Source organism: Eriocheir sinensis, unplaced genomic scaffold (genome assembly GCF_024679095.1).
Source record: "Eriocheir sinensis breed Jianghai 21 unplaced genomic scaffold, ASM2467909v1 Scaffold31, whole genome shotgun sequence".
Classification (NCBI taxonomy): Eukaryota; Metazoa; Arthropoda; class Malacostraca; order Decapoda; family Varunidae; genus Eriocheir; species Eriocheir sinensis.
In genome coordinates, this window is record NW_026111621.1 from 47,523 (window position 1) to 68,016 (window position 20,494).

General features: G+C 45.1%; 1 pseudogene; it reads right to left on the reverse strand.

The window, feature by feature from the left end:
• Nucleotides 1-13,559: 13,559 nt before the first annotated feature.
• LOC126991625 (fat-like cadherin-related tumor suppressor homolog) overlaps nucleotides 13,560-20,494 on the reverse strand; it is a 42,170-nt pseudogene continuing 35,235 nt past the window's right edge.

Here is a 20,494-nt window from a genome sequence, read left to right on the forward strand (position 1 = left end):
TCCTGCTCTCTTTATTGTGTTAACACACACACACACACACACACACACACACACACACACACACACACTATTGCTGCAATAAATGTTCTGTGCAATTCCAAGGTATTGTGAAGATAAGTCATCAATGATTACAATTCAATAACATTTAATTTAATTTTATTACTTATTGTTGATTAAAAAAAAATACAGTAAAATACTAAGGCCATGTAAACGTGTTTCATTTTGCTTGAGGGTCAAAATAGCTATAGGTATAGATAATACTGTAAGAAAATGTCTTCAACATATTATAATGACATTGGTACCCATGAAAATGAAAATGCAACCTTACACATTAGGCTTTTAAATAAAGATGGACTTATAACCCAACCTAGAGGAGTTTCTAGCTGAAGACCGTTCACATGAACAAATAGTAATCTAACCTATCAACGCTGAAATAGTAATATTTATCCGCATTTTAAAATCTTATAAACAAGTAATAATAACGGAAACGGTTACCAGAGTGATGATTAGCAAATATAATCTAAACAAATAATGTGTTAACGTTTAGAGTGAGTTGGGTGGGATTCTAGAGTTTTACCAAGACAGGTATGGCTCACCAAAAGCTAGCTTCTGTTCATTAAACTCTTGTAACACGTCCAGTTTATGAGACTGTGAAATACCCATTGTGAGTCTATAATAACAGCTAGAGCCCTGTGGGAGAGATCACATCCAATGATTTGGGCCATATAAGGACCACAGTTTCCTCATCAACTTCGATGTCTGGACCTGGGGTGAACGATTGTTTCAGTCCTTGTAGCTGTGCCTCTCTCACAATGATTTCCAATTTTCCATAGACAGTACAAAGGGAGGGCGGTTATGACAGCAAGACACACACAATGGCAGTGTGTGGGTCTTGCTGTCATAACCGATGGTTTCCTCCCAAGACGACTGACTGTTAGCACACCCCTGTCTTCTCAGCGGCCTTGCAGTTAAATTATACGCTTTGTATCCCCTCTGTGGCATGTTGCTACACCCGAAGGCTAGGCAGCAAGGCATTGTTACAATAAAAAGCAGCGGAATCCGCTTCCAAAATAGGTAAAATTATGTTTTTATTACCTCAGTTCAAAGTTGGCGCGATGCTCGAAGGGCCAAAAGGGGCGCCCAGCAGCCTTATACACAGGGCCGCCTATGTCGGGACTCTCTATAAAAGGACTCTAGATGTAACCAGTGACAGCACCGTACTTGTCACTCAGGAATAAATGTAGTGCGGCGACTATGCCTGATGAACGAGCCTCCCGTAACCCACTTAGCCAGTGGGGTACCTCTTTGGCCGACTCGGTAAGGAGTGGCTCTCCCGTCACGCTGGTCGCGGGTTCAGTCCCAGGCAGCCGGCGAATCCCTTGATCTTGATTAATTTATCGTGTGTTTCGATACACGCAGAGGACGTGTGGGACCGAGAGAGTAATAGAAAAAGAGAATAGAAAATCTCTTCATTAAATAAACATAAAGGATTATCGACGGCTGAACCGCAGTGAACTAACTGACCTGCAGCACAGGTACCTACTCCTATGACGACCAAAACTTTATTTAGTTTTTATTTTAAATGTCACATCTGGTGGCAGTGGAGGTGACGTGTGGTGAGCAGTACATGCGGCGGAGTGATGGTGGTGGAGGTGTGGCGCGTGGTGAGCAGTGTGGCGTTGTGCTGGTGGTGGAGGTGATGTGTGTGGTGAGCAGTGTGGCGTTATGCTGGTGGTGGTGGTGGAGGTGATGTGTATGGTGAGCAGAGTGGCGTTGTGCTGGTGGTGGTGGTGGAGGTGATGTGTGTGAGAAGCAGTGTGGCGTTGTGCTGGTGGTGGTGGTGGAGGTGATGTGTGTGGTGAGCAGTGTGGTGTTATGCTGGTGGTGGTAAGGGAGGTGATGTGTGTGGTGAGCAGTGTGGCGTTGTGCTGGTGGTGGTGGTGGAGGTGATGTGTGTGGTGAGCAATGTGGCGTTGTGCTGGTGGTGGTGGTGGAGGTGATGTGTGTGGTGAGCAGTGTGGGGTTGTGTTGGTGGTGGTGGTGGTGGTGATGTGTGTGGTGAGCAGTGTGGCGTTGTGCTGGTGGTGGTGGTGGTGGTGGTGGTGAGCAGTGTGGCGTTGTGCTGGTGGTGGTGGTGGAGGTGATGTGTGTGAGAAGCAGTGTGGCGTTGTGCTGGTGGTGGTGGTGGAGGTGATGTGTGTGGTGAGCAGTGTGGCGTTCTGCTGGTGGTGGTGGTGGAGGTGATGTGTGTGGTGAGCAGTGTGGCGTTGTGTTGGTGGTGGTGGTGGTGGTGATGTGTGTGGTGAGCAGTGTGGCGTTGTGCTGGTGGTGGTGGTGGAGGTGATGTGTGTGTGAAACAGTGTGGCGTTGTGCTGGTGGTGGTGGTGGAGGTGATGTGTGTGGTGAGCAGTGTGGCGTTGTGTTGGTGGTGTTGGTGGTGGTGGTGATGTGTGTGGTGAGCAGTGTGGCGTTGTGCTGGTGGTGGTGGTGGTGGTGGTGGTGATGTGTGTGGTGAGCAGTGTGGCGTTGTGCTGGTGGTGGTGGTGGAGGTGATGTGTGTGAGAAGCAGTGTGGCGTTGTGCTGGTGGTGGTGAAGGAGGTGATGTGTGTGGTGTGGCAGTGTGGCGTTGTGCTGGTGCTGGTGGTGGTGGTGATGTGTGTGAGAAGCAGTGTGGCGTTGTGCTGGTGGTGGTGGTGGTGGTGATGTGTGGTGAGCAGTGTGGCGTTGTGTTGGTGGTGGTGGTGGAGGTGATGGGTGTGGGTAGCAGTGTGGCGTTGTGCTGGTGCTGGTGGTGGTGGTGGAAGTGATGAGCAATGTGGCGTTATGCTGGTGGTGGTGGTGGAGGTGATGTGTGTGGTGAGCAGTGTGGCGTTATGCTGGTGGTGGTGGTGGTGGTGGAGGTGCTGAGTGTGGTGATCAGTGTGGCGTTGTGCTGGTGCTGGTGGTGGTGGTGGAAGTGATGAGCAATGTGGCGTTATGCTGGTGGTGGTGGTGGAGGTGATGTGTGTGGTGAGCAGTGTGGCGTTGTGCTGGTGCTGGTGGTGGTGGTGGTGGAGGTGATGTGTGTGGTGAGCAGTGTGGCATTGTGCTGGTGGTGGTGGTGGTGGTGGAGGTGATGTGTGTGGTGAGCAGTGTGGTGTTGTGCTGGTGGTGGTGGTGGTGGTGATGTGTGTGGTGAGCAATGTGGCGTTGTGCTGGTGGTGGTGGTGGTGGTGATGTGTGTGGTGAGCAGTGTGGCGTTGTGCTGGTGGTGGTGGTGGTGGAGCTGATGTGTGTGGTGAGCAGTGTGGTGTTGTGCTGGTGGTGGTGGTGGTGGTGATGTGTGTGGTGAGCAGTGTGGCGTTGTGCTGGTGGTGGTGGTGGTGATGTGTGTGGTGAGCAGTGTGGCGTTGTGCTGGTGGTGGTGGTGGTGGTGATGTGTGTGGTGAGCAATGTGGCGTTGTGCTGGTGGTGGTAGTGGAGGTGACGTGTGTGGTGAGCAGTGTGGCGTTGTGCTGGTGGTGGTGGTGGAGGTGATGTGTGTGGTGAGCAGTGTGGCGTTGTGCTGGTGGTGGTGGTGGTGGTGACATGTGAGGTGAGCAGTGTGGCGTGGTGCTGGTGGTGGTGGTGGAGTTGATTTGTGTGGTGAGCCGTGTGGCGTTGTGCTGGTGGTGGTGGTGACGTGTGTGGTGAGCAGTGTGGCGTTGAGATGGTGGTGGTGGTGGTGGTGGTGACGTGTGTGGTGAGCAGTGTGGCGTTGTGCTGGTGGTGGTGGTGGTGGTGACATGTGTGGTGAGCAGTGTGGCGTTGTGCTGGTGGTGGTGGTGGTGGTGACATGTGTGGTGAGCAGTGTGGCGTTGTGCTGGTGGTGGTGGTGGTGACATGTGTGGTGAGCAGTGTGGCGTTGTGCTGGTGGTGGTGACATGTGTGGTGAGCAGTGTGGCGTTGTGCTGGTGGTGGTGGTGGTGGTGACTTGTGTGGTGAGCAGTGTGGCGTTGTGCTGGTGGTGGTGGTGGTGGTGACATGTGGAGAGCATTGTGGCGTTGTGCTGGTGGTGGTGGTGGTGGTGACATGTGTGGTGAGCAGTGTGGCGCTGTGCTGGTGGTGGTGGTGGTGGTGACGTGTGTGGTGAGCAGTGTGGCGTTGTGCTGGTGGTGGTGGTGGTGGTGGTGACGTGTGTGGTGAGCAGTGTGGCGTTGTGGTGGTGGTGGTGACGTGTGTGGTGAGCAGTGTGGCGTTGTGGTGGTGGTGGTGACGTGTGTGGTGAGCAGTGTGGCGTTGTGCTGGTGGTGGTGGTGGTGACGTGTGTGGTGAGCAGTGTGGCGTTGTGCTGGTGGTGGTGGTGGTGGTGACGTGTGTGGTGAGCAGTGTGGCGTTGTGCTGGTGGTGGTGGTGACGTGTGTGGTGAGCAGTGTGGCGTTGTGCTGGTGGTGGTGGTGGTGGTGGTGACGTGTGTGGTGAGCAGTGTGGCGTTGTGCTGTTGTTGTTGGTGGTGGTGGTGGTGGTGACGTGTGTGGTGATCAGTGTGGCGTTGTGCTGGTGGTGGTGGTGGTGGTGACGTGTGTGGTGAGCAGTGTGGCGTTGTGCTGGTGGTGGTGGTGGTGGTGACGTGTGTGGTGAGCAGTGTGGCGTTGTGCTGGTGGTGGTGGTGGTGGTGACGTGTGTGGTGAGCAGTGTGGCGTTGTGCTGGTGGTGGTGGTGGTGACGTGTGTGGTGAGCAGTGTGGCGTTGTGCTGGTGGTGGTGGTGGTGACGTGTGTGGTGAGCAGTGTGGCGTTGTGCTGGTGGTGGTGACATGTTTTTTTTTTTTTTTTTTACGTCGTTGCCTGTTGCGCCGGTAGGCATCTTCCTGGTGGGGCCTGATGGTCGGCCCAAGGCTTCTTCCAGGTGGGGCCTGATGGTCGGTCCAGCCCGTTCTGGCGCAGGCGAGTGTTTATAGTGGCGCCATCTTGCATTGGCTCATGCTGCCCCCCGGAACTCGTTCTTGATTCGCTTGGACGGCTTCCTCTAGAGTCCGGGTTGATGGGTGGTCTTCAGGACAGCATGTGGGTAGTTTTAAGCCACTCGGCGGTGACTGAAAAATCCGAGTGGTTGCGTGGGGATTCGAACCCGCGTCGTCCATCACGCGGTGAATGTGGGCCCAGTACGCTACCAGTTCGGCCACCGCCTACCCAGTGAGCAGTGTGGCGTTGTGCTGGTGGTGGTGGTGGTGACGTGTGTGGTGAGCAGTGCGGCGTTGTGCTGGTGGTGGTGGTGGTGGTGGTGACGTGTGTGGTGAGCAGTGTGGCGTTATGCTGGTGGTGGTGGTGGTGGTGACGTGTGTGGTGAGCAGTGTGGCGTTGTGCTGGTGGTGGTGGTGGTGACGTGTGTGGTGAGCAGTGCGGCGTTGTGCTGGTGGTGCTGGTGGTGGTGGTGACGTGTGTGGTGAGCAGTGTGGCGTTGTGCTGGTGGTGGTGGCGGTGGTGGTGACATGTGTGGTGAGCAGTGTGGCGTTGTGCTGGTGGTGGTGGTGGTGACGTGTGTTGTGAGCAGTGCGGCGTTGTGCTGGTGGTGGTGGTGGTGGTAGTGACGTGTGTGGTGAGCAGTGCCGCGTTGTGCTGGTGGTTGTGCTGGTGGTGGTGACGTGTGTACGTTGATGAAAAACTTTCCTGGAAAAGTCATATTACACATATACAAACAAAATTCGTAACATCTTCAGGAATTATAAACAAATTCTTATTTTGTTTCTGATAGCTGATGGTTATGCTCTATCCGACTGCCCTGTTGCCGAGAGCATGCAACTACCAGTTGCATTATGGACACTGACGATGCTGATGATACACCTGTCCCAGACATTAGCACACGACCAGGATTTCCAGATCTTCACAACGAAGATGTGATTGAGGATGCCTCTGTTCATGATGTTCCTGGTGAAGGTGAGGAGCTCCGCGTCACCTACGAACTCATCGCAGGCGCAACCAGAGGTGGGAAAACCCTTCTGGTCGATTATCTATGATACACATACAACAAGAAGGGTCTCGGAAGAAAAAGACACCAAGAAACTGCTAAGTGCACTTGGCGCTGTAGTGTACAGAGCAAAGCCCTTTCGTGTCCAGCTTTAATCTCACAGAATGGCTCTGTTTTCACCCCTGGATCACGTGTTCACGTGCATCCAGCCCAGCCTGATGCAGCAGTGAAGGCTAAAGTCACCACCAAAGTGAAAGTCGTGGCTAAAGAGAAGAGCAATATTTTCAAGTCTGCTGCCAGTCTTGTAGATGATGCCATGGCTCAGGTTGAAGGAAGCAACAGTGCTGGTCCAAATCCTGACTCCTTGGCTCGCACCGCGAATCGCGTAAGCCAAAAAGCAAGACCCGCCGAGCCCAAAACCCTGGATTTTAATCTAGAAACTGAATTTATACCAACTGATTTCCTTCAGAGGGATATCGAAATGGATGATGCACGCCACATAGTGTTCGCAACCAGACAGCAGCTTAAGCTCCTTGAAAATGCCAAAACTTGGTATGTGGATGCAACTCTCAAAGTTGTACGACAGCCCTTCATGCAGCTAGTGGGGATTCATGCATTTGTGAAAGGGGACAACAAAAAATGTGAAGCAGGTCCCCTTGACATTTGTCTTGATGAGTAGTAGGAGAAAGAAGGACTATAAGAATATGTTTAAATGTGATCGCTCCCTCCTCCCACAAAGAAAAGTACAAAAGTTTGTCATGTGTGGCAAGCGGTCCGAACCACTTTCCCAGCTTCATGTATACGGGGGTGTGCATTCCACTGGAACCAAGCGATTTGGAGAAAAGTTCAGCCTTTGGGCCTGGCAGTCCCATACGTAAGTCACCACCCTGCCCAAGGCCTTTATCAAACAGGTCATGGCCCTCCCATTTCTCCCGGAGGAGCACATTAACACGACTTTCGGTCACCTTGAGTCAAGAGCGCCTGATGGCCCATGTTCACAGTTCATGTCATACGTTCGATAAACTTGGTTGAGTGGACACTGGTCGCTGCGAGACTGGTCAATGTATGGACAAAACATCAGGACCAACAATAATGTCGAAAGCTACCACAGACGTCTTAATAGAAAAGCAGGTGGAGCACACATACCTATTTATGTTCTTATCCCTGTTCTCCATAGAGAAGCAGAACATGTCAACATTCAAGTCTGGTAAAGGATGGCAAACTTGCCAGGTACCAGAGGCGGACTTACCGCACACAACAGGGCTAAATATTTTCTTTGTGGAAAAAGTACGAAGAGCATGATATAACAACGCAACAGTTGCTCAGGGCATGTGCGAAGTTAACTGGACCAACAGAGTGAAAGACAAGTGGTTGATTTTATATTGTATTTCTTTCCCTTGACTATTTTAACATATGATGGAAGGTTGATTATGTATTTTTTTATACATCTTTCCCTTGACAACTTTAGTGGATGCAATATAATCACGTGTTTCACATTTTCTTATGACGGAAGGTTGATATTAATTCTATATACAACATATTTCCCTTCACAATTTTAGTGTATATATTGTAATGCTAGAGACACGTCTTCTATGTTTCCTTAGTTTGTAGTGGTTGTGTCTCTTGAGAGGGATGTAACACTTCTTCGGGGGACGAAACATCGTATATATATATATATATATATATATATATATATATATATATATATATATATATATATATATATATATATATATATATATATATATATATATATATATATATATAGTATATCATCACCTATGTAACGTTTTATTTTACCTTGTCAAATATTTTTACCAATACACATTTCATTTCAAACTGTTAGGGGGTTCGGCGTTGCCAAGGTGGGAGGCCGGAATGACCAGGGCCGGAGTGACCAGGATGGAAGGCCGGAGTGACCAGGGGTCAGAGGGGCCAGAGTGACCTGTTTCCAATACCAGTGCCCCTGCCCGCCGCCGGCTCCACTTCCCTCGGGATTCGCCTTTAGATACAGCTGGTAAATTTACCTGGTACATGACTTCTACGCCAGTACCCAGAGGCTGAGGCGCTGTTCAAGTTCCTCTAACAGCTATCAGGGAGCCAGCAGCCACCGAGCTCGGGGAAGGTAAATAAGAGACAGTTTGTGTCTACATCAACTGGTGTCGCCAACCCACCATTACGCCCTTATACTTTACAATTATTAGGTCACCAGCCTTTGGAATGTGCCGTAAGGTGACAGAAGATTATTATTAGCCTTAAGATCAGCCACTGTCTCAGTATAGGCACTCAGTAACCCATGCAGCCTGTGATATAGGGGTGTCAAGGCGGGCTGCTGACGACCTTGAGAGGCGGCAGGGCTCAGAGGGTATCGAGAGACTTCACACGTCTGCTTCTCTTTAAGTGTTGCTGCTGTGATGGATGGATTTAACAATACTTATCGCTGTAAAACATTATCAGCAACAGTTGGGGAAGTCTTTCACCTACATATCTCTTCATCGTCTGAACCTTGCCTGCAGGGAGGGACGCTGCCTTCTGAACGTCATGAGCCTTGATATACTTGTCATGGGCCACGTGGCTGACACACTACCCGGGCTCCATCAATGCAGTGCCTTTGGTTCCTTTCCGTTACCTGCTTGCAGAAAACTTTAGCATATGGAGAGAAAATTAGTGCAAAGTACTTATGTGGGGTACACACACACACACACACACATACACACACACTATAGGATGTAGTTGCTGCAAAAAAAAATTATGTACTATTCCAAGGTATTGGAAGATAAGTTATCAATGAGTTCAATAACATTTGATTTAATTTAATTTAATTGAAAGACTTAATGTTGATTGAAAAATAATTCAGTAAAATACTTAGGCCATGTAAACGTGCTTCATTTTGCTTGAGGGTCAAAATAGGTTTAGAGAATATTGTAGGAAAATGTCTTCAACATATTATCATGACATTGGTACCCATGAAAATGAAGACTGTGCAACATTATAAATTAGGCTATTAAGCGGTGTTCTGACGCTGGTATAATCCCACGTGGATGCTTACTGCTAGGAGACCATGGGCATCCCTGTTAACCTTGGCTGCTGACACCTTATCTTAATCCCTAGCCAGGACCACAAGCAAATTACACTATGTAAGTTTACACATACTGTTTGCTATGCAGAATCAACATACTTGTGGGGATATTGCAAGGTAAAGCAAGGATAGTGTAACTGTTTACTCCATGGGTTGGGTATGATTTCATTATCTCATTAATATTTTGGGGGGTTGGGGAACAGGTAACTGCAAGTGTTGATTGAAACAGTTCAGTGTAGGATATATGCTTTGACCAGACAAAAGTGTCACTTAGAAATGTTTGAGTATCCTAATAACCTTACAGTGTGGCTTCCATTTCTCTAATTACAGAGCACACTCAAAGGCAAGGAATGTTGTGGAGAGGGGAATTGACCAGCTGAAACGAAGATTTCTAGTTCTCCACACTGAAATAAGGGTCAGTCCACCACTGAAGGTGTGCCAGATTGTCTATGTATGTGCACTGCTGCACAACATTTGCAAGAGGTGCAATATTCCTCTTGATGATGAGCATCTGGATAATCAAAATGTTGCCCCAGATCATGATGTTGGGGCAATAGCACCAGCAGCTTGGGGACAAGACAACGGACGAACCTTCAGGGACCACTTTGCTGCAACTCACTTCAGGTACTTTGTTCATTTAATATTCACTGAAGTCAGTAACTTTTTCACACTCAAACTTTTTCAGTTAATCAATTACCATGATCAAAGTTTTTCACCCTTGACATGTATTGGCATTATACGCCATTTGTCTTCATTGTATCTTTATACCTACACCATCATGTCAAGCAAAAATTCCCATTATTAATAATACTAATGAAGTTTTCATAATTTTTATATTTATTCAATAAATAACAAGTTTCTTACTATTTTATATGTTTTATCTTACAACATAACATTATATGATAAAATATTAATTACACTAATAATGGACTAATTATTGCACTTTGGTTTTGTTGTTCTTTACCCACATTATTTATTATAACTTCCCAATATAAATTATTGTTTTCATCTTTACAAATGAATGTCATGTCTCTGTTTTCTTTATCCAGACTGCAGTAATGTTCAAAAGACATTGAAGACAGAGCTTCCAGGTCGTCCCCAGAACACTGATGCTTGGGCTCTTCTAGCGTTGCTCTCCCGGCAGCAACAAGGCCAGCACCATGGGACTTCTCAGGTGATGGCTCCAACACAATGCAGTTTTCATCAGAGCTGTGATAGAGAGATCAAAATATTGAGTGTCTTATTATGGCTATCTGTGATGTGTTAGTTAATAAATTCTGCACCTTTCTAGTCACAAATTTTGCTAGTCCCTCTTACCACTATTTGGTACTTGTCTGAATGTAAGGAAAAACTTTGACCCTACACTGAGTGCTGGAAATCTCGTATGCCTGCAATGCTCATCGATTGAAAGATGCCCACTTTTCCTTATTCTTACTCTAGCTTTCTTATTTGCACCCCTCACTCCACTTCCTCCTCCTTTTTTTCACCTTTGTCACTCTGCCACATCAGTCCCAACGCATCTCTCTCTTTGCCTCATGTCATTCATTAACTTTTGAATGCATTTCAGAATATCTGTATAGATTTAATTATCTTAAGATCATAATAGTGGTATGCATACTACAACACACAACAATGAAGATCTACAGTTGCACCCTTAAGAGGAGTTGCTTGAACAGCCATAACCACCAACGTTAGCAGAATGACATACAGCAGCAGATAAAGGAATGATGAGGGAGAGAGAGAGAGGTCAGGTAGATTATAGTAACTATGTGTCACTCCTCTTTTTTTTTTAATGAACACCAGTCTCCCCCAATCCTTTGATGGTTGTCCAGCAAATGTTATATTATCCATCCCGAGCAGGCTTTGCTTTGACTGCTTTTGATTGTGGTTTGAGTGGGTGTCAGGGATGGCTCTGTTGGTGGCCCGCCTCCTGGAATTGAATCATTTATGTATTAGGGTGTGTGATGTTACATTACTAACAGTGTTCACACCTAAGCTATCACAATCTGACAAATTTCCTGCTGACAAAATGCAGGGTATTGTGTAACTTACTGTGATTCCAGTTATGTATTATTATTCCAGGGTATGATTGGTATTATCAACATGGGAATATATCATCCTTTACTCAACCAATTGCTCTACTGTTGTCATACATTTATTAAACTAACATCTCAGACCTCCCAGAAAATTGTAGGAAAGAGTGTAAAGATCAAAACAAGTTTAGAAATAGCCATGAAATGTGTGGGAGACTGCATGGCCACAGGCGGCCAATGCAACAATGTGTGGAAGCATTCTTATTGGGTTTTTATTGTGGTGAGTTGTAAGTTGTGCCTGCCACAGGATGCTGTGGGTTATTAAGCCACCTAAGGACATGCATGTTCCCACAAACATATCACGGCTATTTTAGTATTTGTTTGATCTTTTCACTGTTTCCCAGGGATTCCCAGGAGGTTTGAAGGTAATAGAATTCATGTATGACTTGTGAAAAGATTAAGTTGGGTAAGTAGGAGGAAATCTGCACGTTAATAATACCAAACTATTTATGCATCTTTGGGCCATCATTGCGGCTGTCCTGGCGTACTAAAAGCTACTAAAATGAAAAAAAACATATAGGTACTACAAGGACTTTAACTGCTAATATGAACTTCAAGCGTGGGATTTTATAGCACAGCAGGCTCACCTGGTTGGCCCATCCATTTAGCAGCATGACAAGAATTTACAGTGAAAAAGGTCAGATGGGCAAAAAAACTGCTGGCAACCTGCAAGTTGATATCCGGGAAAGCTGCAACATGTGGCTATACGGGCTGGAAGGATGTGCCATGAACAGTGTTCGGTACTTGTGTTCAGTCTTGAAAATTATATAGCACATCAGATAAGCGAGTGTGGAAACTATACGTATCAAAGTTTGTTCCTACTTATACTTTGTCCGGGTAATAGTGGTACAGTAGTGGCAGGTTGGGGAGCGCGTGGTGAGGTGAGGCACAGTTACTGGTCCTTTGATTATATTATTCCTGGGTTGAAATATATAGAAAATTAGAAATCAATGCATAGATGTAGTGTGTTTCACTCTACATTTTCCCGGCAGGTTCGATGGCACCCCGGCACCAAGTGTTCATTGCCTCTCTGTCTGTTCAGTGCCTGTCACAAGGTATGCAGGATGGCCAGTGGTGCCCTTGTTCTTTGGCAACTGCAGCTGGTGAGTTAAAACTTTATAAGTTCAAACAAACTCAGTTGACTTAATGAGTGTGATATGACTCTCACCCCAGACAAGCTATAGCTGTTTTATCGACTTACTTCCCTTAACACGACTCCCTCCCCCATCCAAGTTAGCTGTTCCATCAGTTACCTCAGCATGATACAGCCCCTTCCCATCTAAGCCACGTTAGCTGATCAATCAGTTTCCTCAGCATGATACAGCCCCTTCCCAGCCAAGTAAAGTTAGCTGTTCCATCGGCTTACCCCACTTTATGGGGACACTCACAAAATTCATGGCTCGAGGAAGTTGATAAATCCTGCCATAAGATAGGTAGGATACTTAGGATGGTAAGGAGGCCTGCATGGACACTTGCCTGGAGAAACCCTTGTGTGTCGTAGGGTGGGCGAGGTGACGCACCCCTCAGCCTATGCCCCTGATGTTTGATTTGTAGAACACATGAGGCCACTTGCCGATGTGAGTAAAACTAAGCTTATGTAAAATATCTAGGTCTATATTCCTAAAACACATATCCTCATCTGGTGGATGATCATAATAGGCTGAGTATATAGCTCCCAAAATTAGCAATCCTCGACCTTTACACCTGGCCACAGTCCTTCAAGACATCCTTGATTTTCACACCTGACCACTGTCCTTCAAAACATCCTTGATTTTCACACCTGGCCACAGCCCTTCAAAGCATCCTTGATTTTCACACCTGGGCACAGTCCTTCAAAACATCCTTGATTTTCACACCTGGCCACTCTCCATCAAAACATCCTTGATTTTCACACCTGGCCACTGTCCTTCAAAACATCCTTGATTTTCACACCTGGCCACAGTCCTTCAAAACATCCTTGATTTTCACACCTGGCCACTGTCCTTCAAAACATCCTTGATTTTCACACCTGGCCACTGTCCTTCAAAACATCCTTGATTTTCACACCTGGCCACTGTCCTTCAAAACATCCTTGATTTTCACACCTGGCCACAGTCCTTCAAAACAAACATGAGTAAGTTGAATTATGAGACATTCGTGATATTGTACTGCTCAGAATTCCACTTTCCTGTACATCCACACAACCTCTGCGTGTCACAAGCTGCACGATAAATTTAGCCAGACCTGAAGAGGGAGAAACAAATTTTCCAGCACCAGGGCTTGAACCCACAACCAGCTATAGACGGGGAAGCACTCTTCCACTAAGTTGGCCAAAGAGGTATCTACCCTGCTGGCTAAGTGGGTTTGGGAGGTTTTCCACATCAGGCGGATCACTACACGGCTCCTTTTCCATTAGACCAATTGGTGTGTTGCCTGCTAAAACTTCTGTTTGCCATGAACCCTTTGGAGAGAGTGGGCATCCATCATCCTGTTCCCAACACAGGGGAGGCACAACAGAACACAGGAGAGTTTTAGCCACCACTTGTATTGGCCAGAATTTCACTTTCCTGTACATTCACATGACCTCGCATGTCACGAAACACACAAGAAATTGATACAAACCCAGAAAGGGGGAAACACAGGGCCATATTTTCTGGTGGGGCTAGGGGGGCTATAGCCCCCCAATGTTTTCCTAGAAATGCTTAATTTTCCCAAAAAATTCATCCAGCTGTGCATGCTCGCTTTGTTCACCCCCCTACCACCCTACACTCATGAACCTATGATGCCCTCTAGTTCCCACCCAGAATTTACCAGAATTACGGCCCTGAAACGAATGGTTCTGGGGCCAGGCATCAAACCTGCAATAGGCCAGATGGGAAACAACCCTTCTACTAAGTCTGCCAAAGAGGTGCAGCACTACACTTGCTAGGTGGGTTTGGAGGGCTTTCCACACCAGGCAGCTGATCACTACACAATAGGTGCAAAAAACTTATAAATTTACAAAATAGTATTCTGATTAGAGATTGTTAAAGGCAATACTAAAATGCAGAAATTTTGGGTTACCTTTTCACTGGTCAAGTCAGCTTAGTTTATGAAGTGGCTGCTTTGTGGTGGGTGATGACTCAGTTGGGTGCAAGCAGGATTTTGTAGGGGGAGGAGTGACCTTTTTCCTCTATATTTTTGTTATTTATTTCATGTAATGTTGATCATTACTGCTCACATAAAGTTGCACTGCATTCAAACTTACCAAACCTGTCAACAGCATATGTTTTTGTGATCAGAAAAATTCCAGTTTGTACCAATAATTTTTTGTTTTCATTATTCAAAGAGGTATTTTGGCTATACTGCAAATAAGTTTTACAGAAAAATTGCATTGCTACATCATTCAGTTCAAACTAGAATAATAACCACACATTCACACTTGATGTGCATTTCATATGTATAAACCGTAGTCATCACAACCTAAGTATGTAACAATATAATCACAGGTTATGCCATCAGTAATTATGCTCTCCGCATAATAGTATTAAGTGTTGAGTTATGCTTTACTTATCTTACATTATTCCCCACAGGTGTGTGGAACTGTGTGAAGAGACAAAAAATGATAAATGAGTCCATGATAGTGATGGCAAAATTTACTGATGTATCAAGGTGTGGCTTAGCGACAGGATGCAGAGTTCAGGTAAATGGTAAAAAATGTGTCAAATTTTGCACAAAAAGCAGTGCCCTTCATGGATCAGTTAAGAGCCCATTTTTAAATTGATCTGCTACATAGAAATATATTTAAATGTGGCGTGAATATACATTATGTATTGGGTCTGCTGAAGATAAAAAAAATAGTTTATCAATTAGATGAACCATGATCCCGGGGTACTGAATGGGGAACTTAGACTATATAATTGCTCCAATAAATGGCCAATTGATCTGTATTTTTTTTTACAGCTATGGAGACAGTGCAAGGGCGTAATGAAAAAAAAAAAAATGCCCCGCTACTTACTGCTCCAGAACAGAGGTTAAAGGAGTGTTCGAAATCAGAGGTCAATTTCGGGAGGAGAGGTGTCCTGATACCATCCTCTTGAAAGAGTTCAAGTCATAGGCAGGAGGAAATACAGATGAAGAAAGATTGTTCCAGATTTTACCAGCGTGAGGGATGAAAGAGTGAAGATGCTGGTTAACTCTTGCATAAGGGGTTTGGACAGTACAGGGATGAGCATGAGTAGCAAGTCTTGTGCAGCGGGGCCGCGGGAGGGGTGGAGGCATGCAGTTAGCAAGTTCAGAAGAGCAGTCAGCATGAAAATATCTATAGAAGATAGAAAGAGGGGCAACATGGCAGCGTAATTTGAGAGGTAGAAGACTATCAGTATGAGGAGGAGAGCTGATGAGACGAAGAGCCTTTGATTCCACTCTGTCAAGGAGAGCTGCGTGAGTGGACCACCCCCACACATGAGATGCATACTCCATACGAGGGCGGACAAGGCCCCTGTAAATGGACAGCAACTGTGCGGGGGAGAAGAACTGGCGGAGACGGTACAGAACGCCCAACCTCGAGGAAGCTGATTTAGTAAGAGATGAGATATGAAATTTCCAGTTGAGATTTTGAGTTAAGGATAGACCGAGGATGTTTAGTGTTGAGGAAGGTGATAGCTGGGTGTTGTCAAAGAATAGGGGGTAGTTGTTTGGAAGATTGTGTCGAGTGGATAGGTGGAGAAACTGTGTTTTTGAGGCGTTGAAGGACACCAGGTTCCTCTTGCCCCAATCGGAAATAATAGTAAGGTCTGAGGCTAAGCGTTCTGCAGCCTCCAGCCTTGAGTCATTAAGTTCCTGTAGGGTGGGTCTTCTATTAAAAGAAGTTGAGTAATGCAGAGTGGAATCATCGGTGTAGGAATGGATAGGGCAGTTCGTTTTCGAAAGATCATCAATGAACAACAGAAAGAGAGTGGGAGATAGGACAGAACCCTGTGGGACACCAATGTTAATAGGTTTAAGGGAAGAACAGTGACTGTCTACCACAGCAGAAATATAACGGTCAGAAAGGAAACTGGAGATAAAGGTACAGAGAGAAGGATATAAATCGTAGGAGGGTAGTTTGGAAAGCAAAGATTTGTGCCAGACCCTATCAAAAGCTTTTGATATGTCCAGCGCAATAGCAAAGGTTTCACCGAAACGGCTAAGAGAGGATGACCAAGAGTCAGTTAAGAAGGCTAGGAGATCACCAGTAGAATGCCCCTTGCGGAACCCATACTGGCGATCAGATAGAAGGTCAGAAGTGGAAAGGTGCTTTTGAATCTTCCGGTTAAAGATTGATTCAAAAGCTTTAGATAGACAAGAAAGTAAAGCTATAGGACGATATATATATATATATATATATATATATATATATATATATATATATATATGTATATATATATATATATATATATATATATATATATATATATATATATATATATATATATATATATATACACACACACACACACACACACACACACACACACACACACACACACAATGGTGAGGGACATGGCAGATAAGAAAAAAATGTGTCATAATGTTTGGTGTAGAAGAAGAAAAACACAGTGAAGACTCAGAGGGAAATTTATGAGAAGAATAAGGTGAAAAGTGTATTGAGAAATTTGAATACTGAAGAAGAGGAAAAGTCTGAGGAAGACGTAGATGAAATAACAAGATTGGGAAGGTATGAAGAAGGAAAGAACAGGCCATTAAAGATTAAGTTAAGATCCCAAATGACAACAGAAACCATCCTAAATAGGTTGTGGAGATTAAACATACAAAATACAAACAGATATATGTGAAGAGAAATATCACGGAGGATGAAAGAATGAAGGTAGAAGAAATGAAGTGAAAAAAAGGAATGAGGAGAGAAGATTTTTTTTTTGGAGAATGAAAAACAAAAAAAATGATGAAGTGGTGGAAAGGAGGCGGAGAGAGGGAGTAATGGTGTTGATATCCTTTCTCTTCCTCCCTCCTTATTTTCACATATTCATTTCTTGCTATCTTAAAGTCTTCTTTATTCCTCTGGTTCTTTTCAATCTTTTGCACGCTTTGTCCCTTTTTTTCTTTGCACCTGCACATTTTGCATTAAACCAATCTTGCTTTCCTCTGTCTATTGGTTTATATAATGGGACATTTTTTGACTCCTGTCTCATATGCCTCTATGAAAATATCATACTTTTCCTGCACTTCGTTTCTTCTTTTTAACTTTTCCCAGTCCAGTTTTTTGTAATATTTCTTGAGTTTTTCTATGTCCACTTTCCTGTAGTTTCTCCTCATCGGTTTCCAGCTCTATTATTACATGATCACTTTTTCCCGTGGGACACACCTATCTTAACTCATTTAACAGGTCCACTCCCTTCGTCAGCACCAGGTTAATTCTTGCTGGTCGTCATCACTCTTGTATCTTGTATTTTCAGTCACCCACTGCATCATTAAGTTTTCCATAGTCAGTTTAAAAAATCTATCTCCCCATGCCGTGTGTGTGTGTGTGTGTGTGTGTGTGTGTGTGTGTGTAAAATATATAAGCTACCAATTTATTTTTCTCCTTTCTCATGCTGAAGATTGACTTCCCTTACAGCTTGAATAAAATAGATCCATTAATCTGCATAAGTTATCAATGCCGAGTTAATATTTTTCTTGACTTCTTATTTAATTCTCAGAAATCAATGGGAAGTCAATTTTTTAAATGGCAAATGACAACTGAAACACGGCAGAGATACTTTTTGAGGAGTAGCTAAGTTAGGGAAGGGGGAATAAGGAGGGGAGTGAGAGGGAGGAGTGGAGGAAGGGAGGGAAAGGAAGGAGATAATGGAGAGGTAGGAGGAGAGGGAAAGGAGGGAAAGGAAAGAGATGAAGGAGGAGCAGGAAAGGGAGGAGGAGGAAGAGGAGAGAAAAGGTGGAGGGGAGGGAAAGGGGAAAGGAAGGGAAATGAGGATAAAGATGGGGATTAGGATCAAACAGGAGAGGAGCACAGATGGGAAAATGGCAATAATGATAATGGTAATGATGATAATGGCAAGGAAAGTAATGATGAAAGAAAAACCTATTGAGAAGAAAGCTAATCAAATAAATTAAGAAATAAAATACAGGGGTCTGGAAGGGCTACATTAACCCGGTAGCAGTGAAGGGCCAAATTTGTGGCTTTACCGTGTAGCAGCGGCGGGCCAAATTTGTGGCTTTACCGTGTAGCAGGGACGGGCTAAATTTGTGGCTTTACCGTGTAGCAGCGGCGGGCCAAATTTGTGGCTTTACCGTGTAGCAGCGACGGGCTAAATTTGTGGCTTTACCGTGTAGCAGCGACGGGCTAAATTTGTGGCTTTACCGTGTAGCAGCGACGGGCTAAATTTGTGGCTTTACCGTGTAGCAGCGACGGGCCAAATTTGTGCCATGATATAAACCCCCAAAATAGATGATTCATAATCTGATCACAAATGCTTTGATATATATTATGAAATGGTTTGTGTAAGGGATGATTTTTTCTCATTTTTTTTGCTTAGAGAGACCATTAAGAAACCTGATCCCCGCTGCTACCGGGTTAAGAAAGCCATACCTGAAGAATCGTCTGAAAATGGAGACTTCCGGGCCGAGGAGGTGTGGGGCTCGCCGAGGTTGGTCACCAGGTCACAGCCCACATCTGAAGAACAACGAGGACACATGAGGTTCTGGTCCTCACAATCTGACGCACTCCCGACGCCTCAGATACACATAAACATAGTGCAGTAAGGAGATGAGACACTCAACAGGGAAAAAGAGATAAAAGTTGCAAGTTATGATATAGGGAGTTAGAAAAATTGCAAGTTATAATATAGTTCTGGTCCTCACGATTTGGTGCACACCCAACGCCTCAAGTACAAATAAACACAGGCCAGTAATGAGAGGTGACACTCAACAGGGGAAAAAAAGGAAAAGGCCCCAATTCTTCCCGAGCCTTTGAATAAATTACTCCTAAATTGGTGACCTGGCCATCCCATTCATAAGGCAGTGAGGTCCCCCAACATCACACTTAACATTTAATTTCTTAGGTGATTCGTCAAAAGTTGTGTGTAGAAATCTGTAGAGACAAACACTGATGATCTCAGGGCAATAAGCATAGCTGCCATTGAAAGCATGATGGTGTTGCAGTGTACATGGCAGTACATAGAAAATATAAATTAGTATGATGATATTTCCATATATGTTTTGGCAGCTACTGCTCAGCATTCCCTTAGAAGGGTTGCCACAGCAGATGTGTATACACATGCAGTGAAGAAGGGAAAATACTTAAAGCATCAAGCTGCTTGTGCTCCTTTTACTGCTCTAGGGCTGTGAGGTAACAGTAAATGGTGAGGTGGTGAGCTGATGCCTTCAGTAACGCAGACCTTTGCAGGACTGCTGGGCATCACTAAAGTGGCTGTGTGCCAAACTACTAGCTATTGCTTCAGTAAACAGGAAAATTAATCAAGGCTTTTTTTTTACCTTCATTCCCTGTGCATGCAAACTTTTGCTCTATGGGCCTATGACTCACTCCCCACAAGTCACCCCTGCTCACTGGGATTTATCTGTAAGAGACAACTCTTGGTGAGACAGAGCACAGGGAGGCCAACAAGTGTTGTGCCCTGAGGGAAATGACTGACCCTGCCAAGACTTATTTTCAATGGAAAGGGAGCTGCTGTGGAGGCTTGGACATTTCCAAACCACTGGCCACTATGGTTATGAAGTCGTCCAGCACTGGGGTAGTACTGGCACTAGGGAAAAGGCCAATGTTGTACCAATATTTACAAAGGGGGATACATCAGCTGTGTCTATTTACCACCAACTGGTTTAAAGTCAGTTGTAGGGAAATTATTTGTGTTACAGCTAGAAATATTCATGACCACCCAAACAAATACAATCAGATTAATGACTTCCTGCATGGGTTCACGAAGGGTAAATCTCATCTAATTAACCTTATGATACTTCTCAAAAAGGTGCATGAAGGGGCAGGAAAGGATGAAATTTATGATGTTGTTTATATATCTCACTTTAAGTTGAGCATTCAAGACTTAAATAAAGTCAAAGCACATGGGTCAGATGGTTAAGGTTTGGGGTGAATCTGGAGGTGACTAAGAGACAAGACGCAGAGAGTTCAAGTAAACACATATAAATCAGACTGGGTGTATGTACTGATGGCAGCCCACAAGGTTTAGCTTTAGATCCATTGCTATTTACTATTTACATCAATGATCTTGATTGTAGTGCAACCAATGACATCAGGAAGTTTGCGGATGACACATAAATAGGACGACTAATCAGTGACACTGGTATTACAGGGCGACCTAAATGCACTGTACGAGTGTTCCCATAAATGGATGATGCAGTTCAACATGGAGACGCTGATAATTTTAACCCGGTAGTAGCGATGGGCCAAATTTGTGGCTTTACT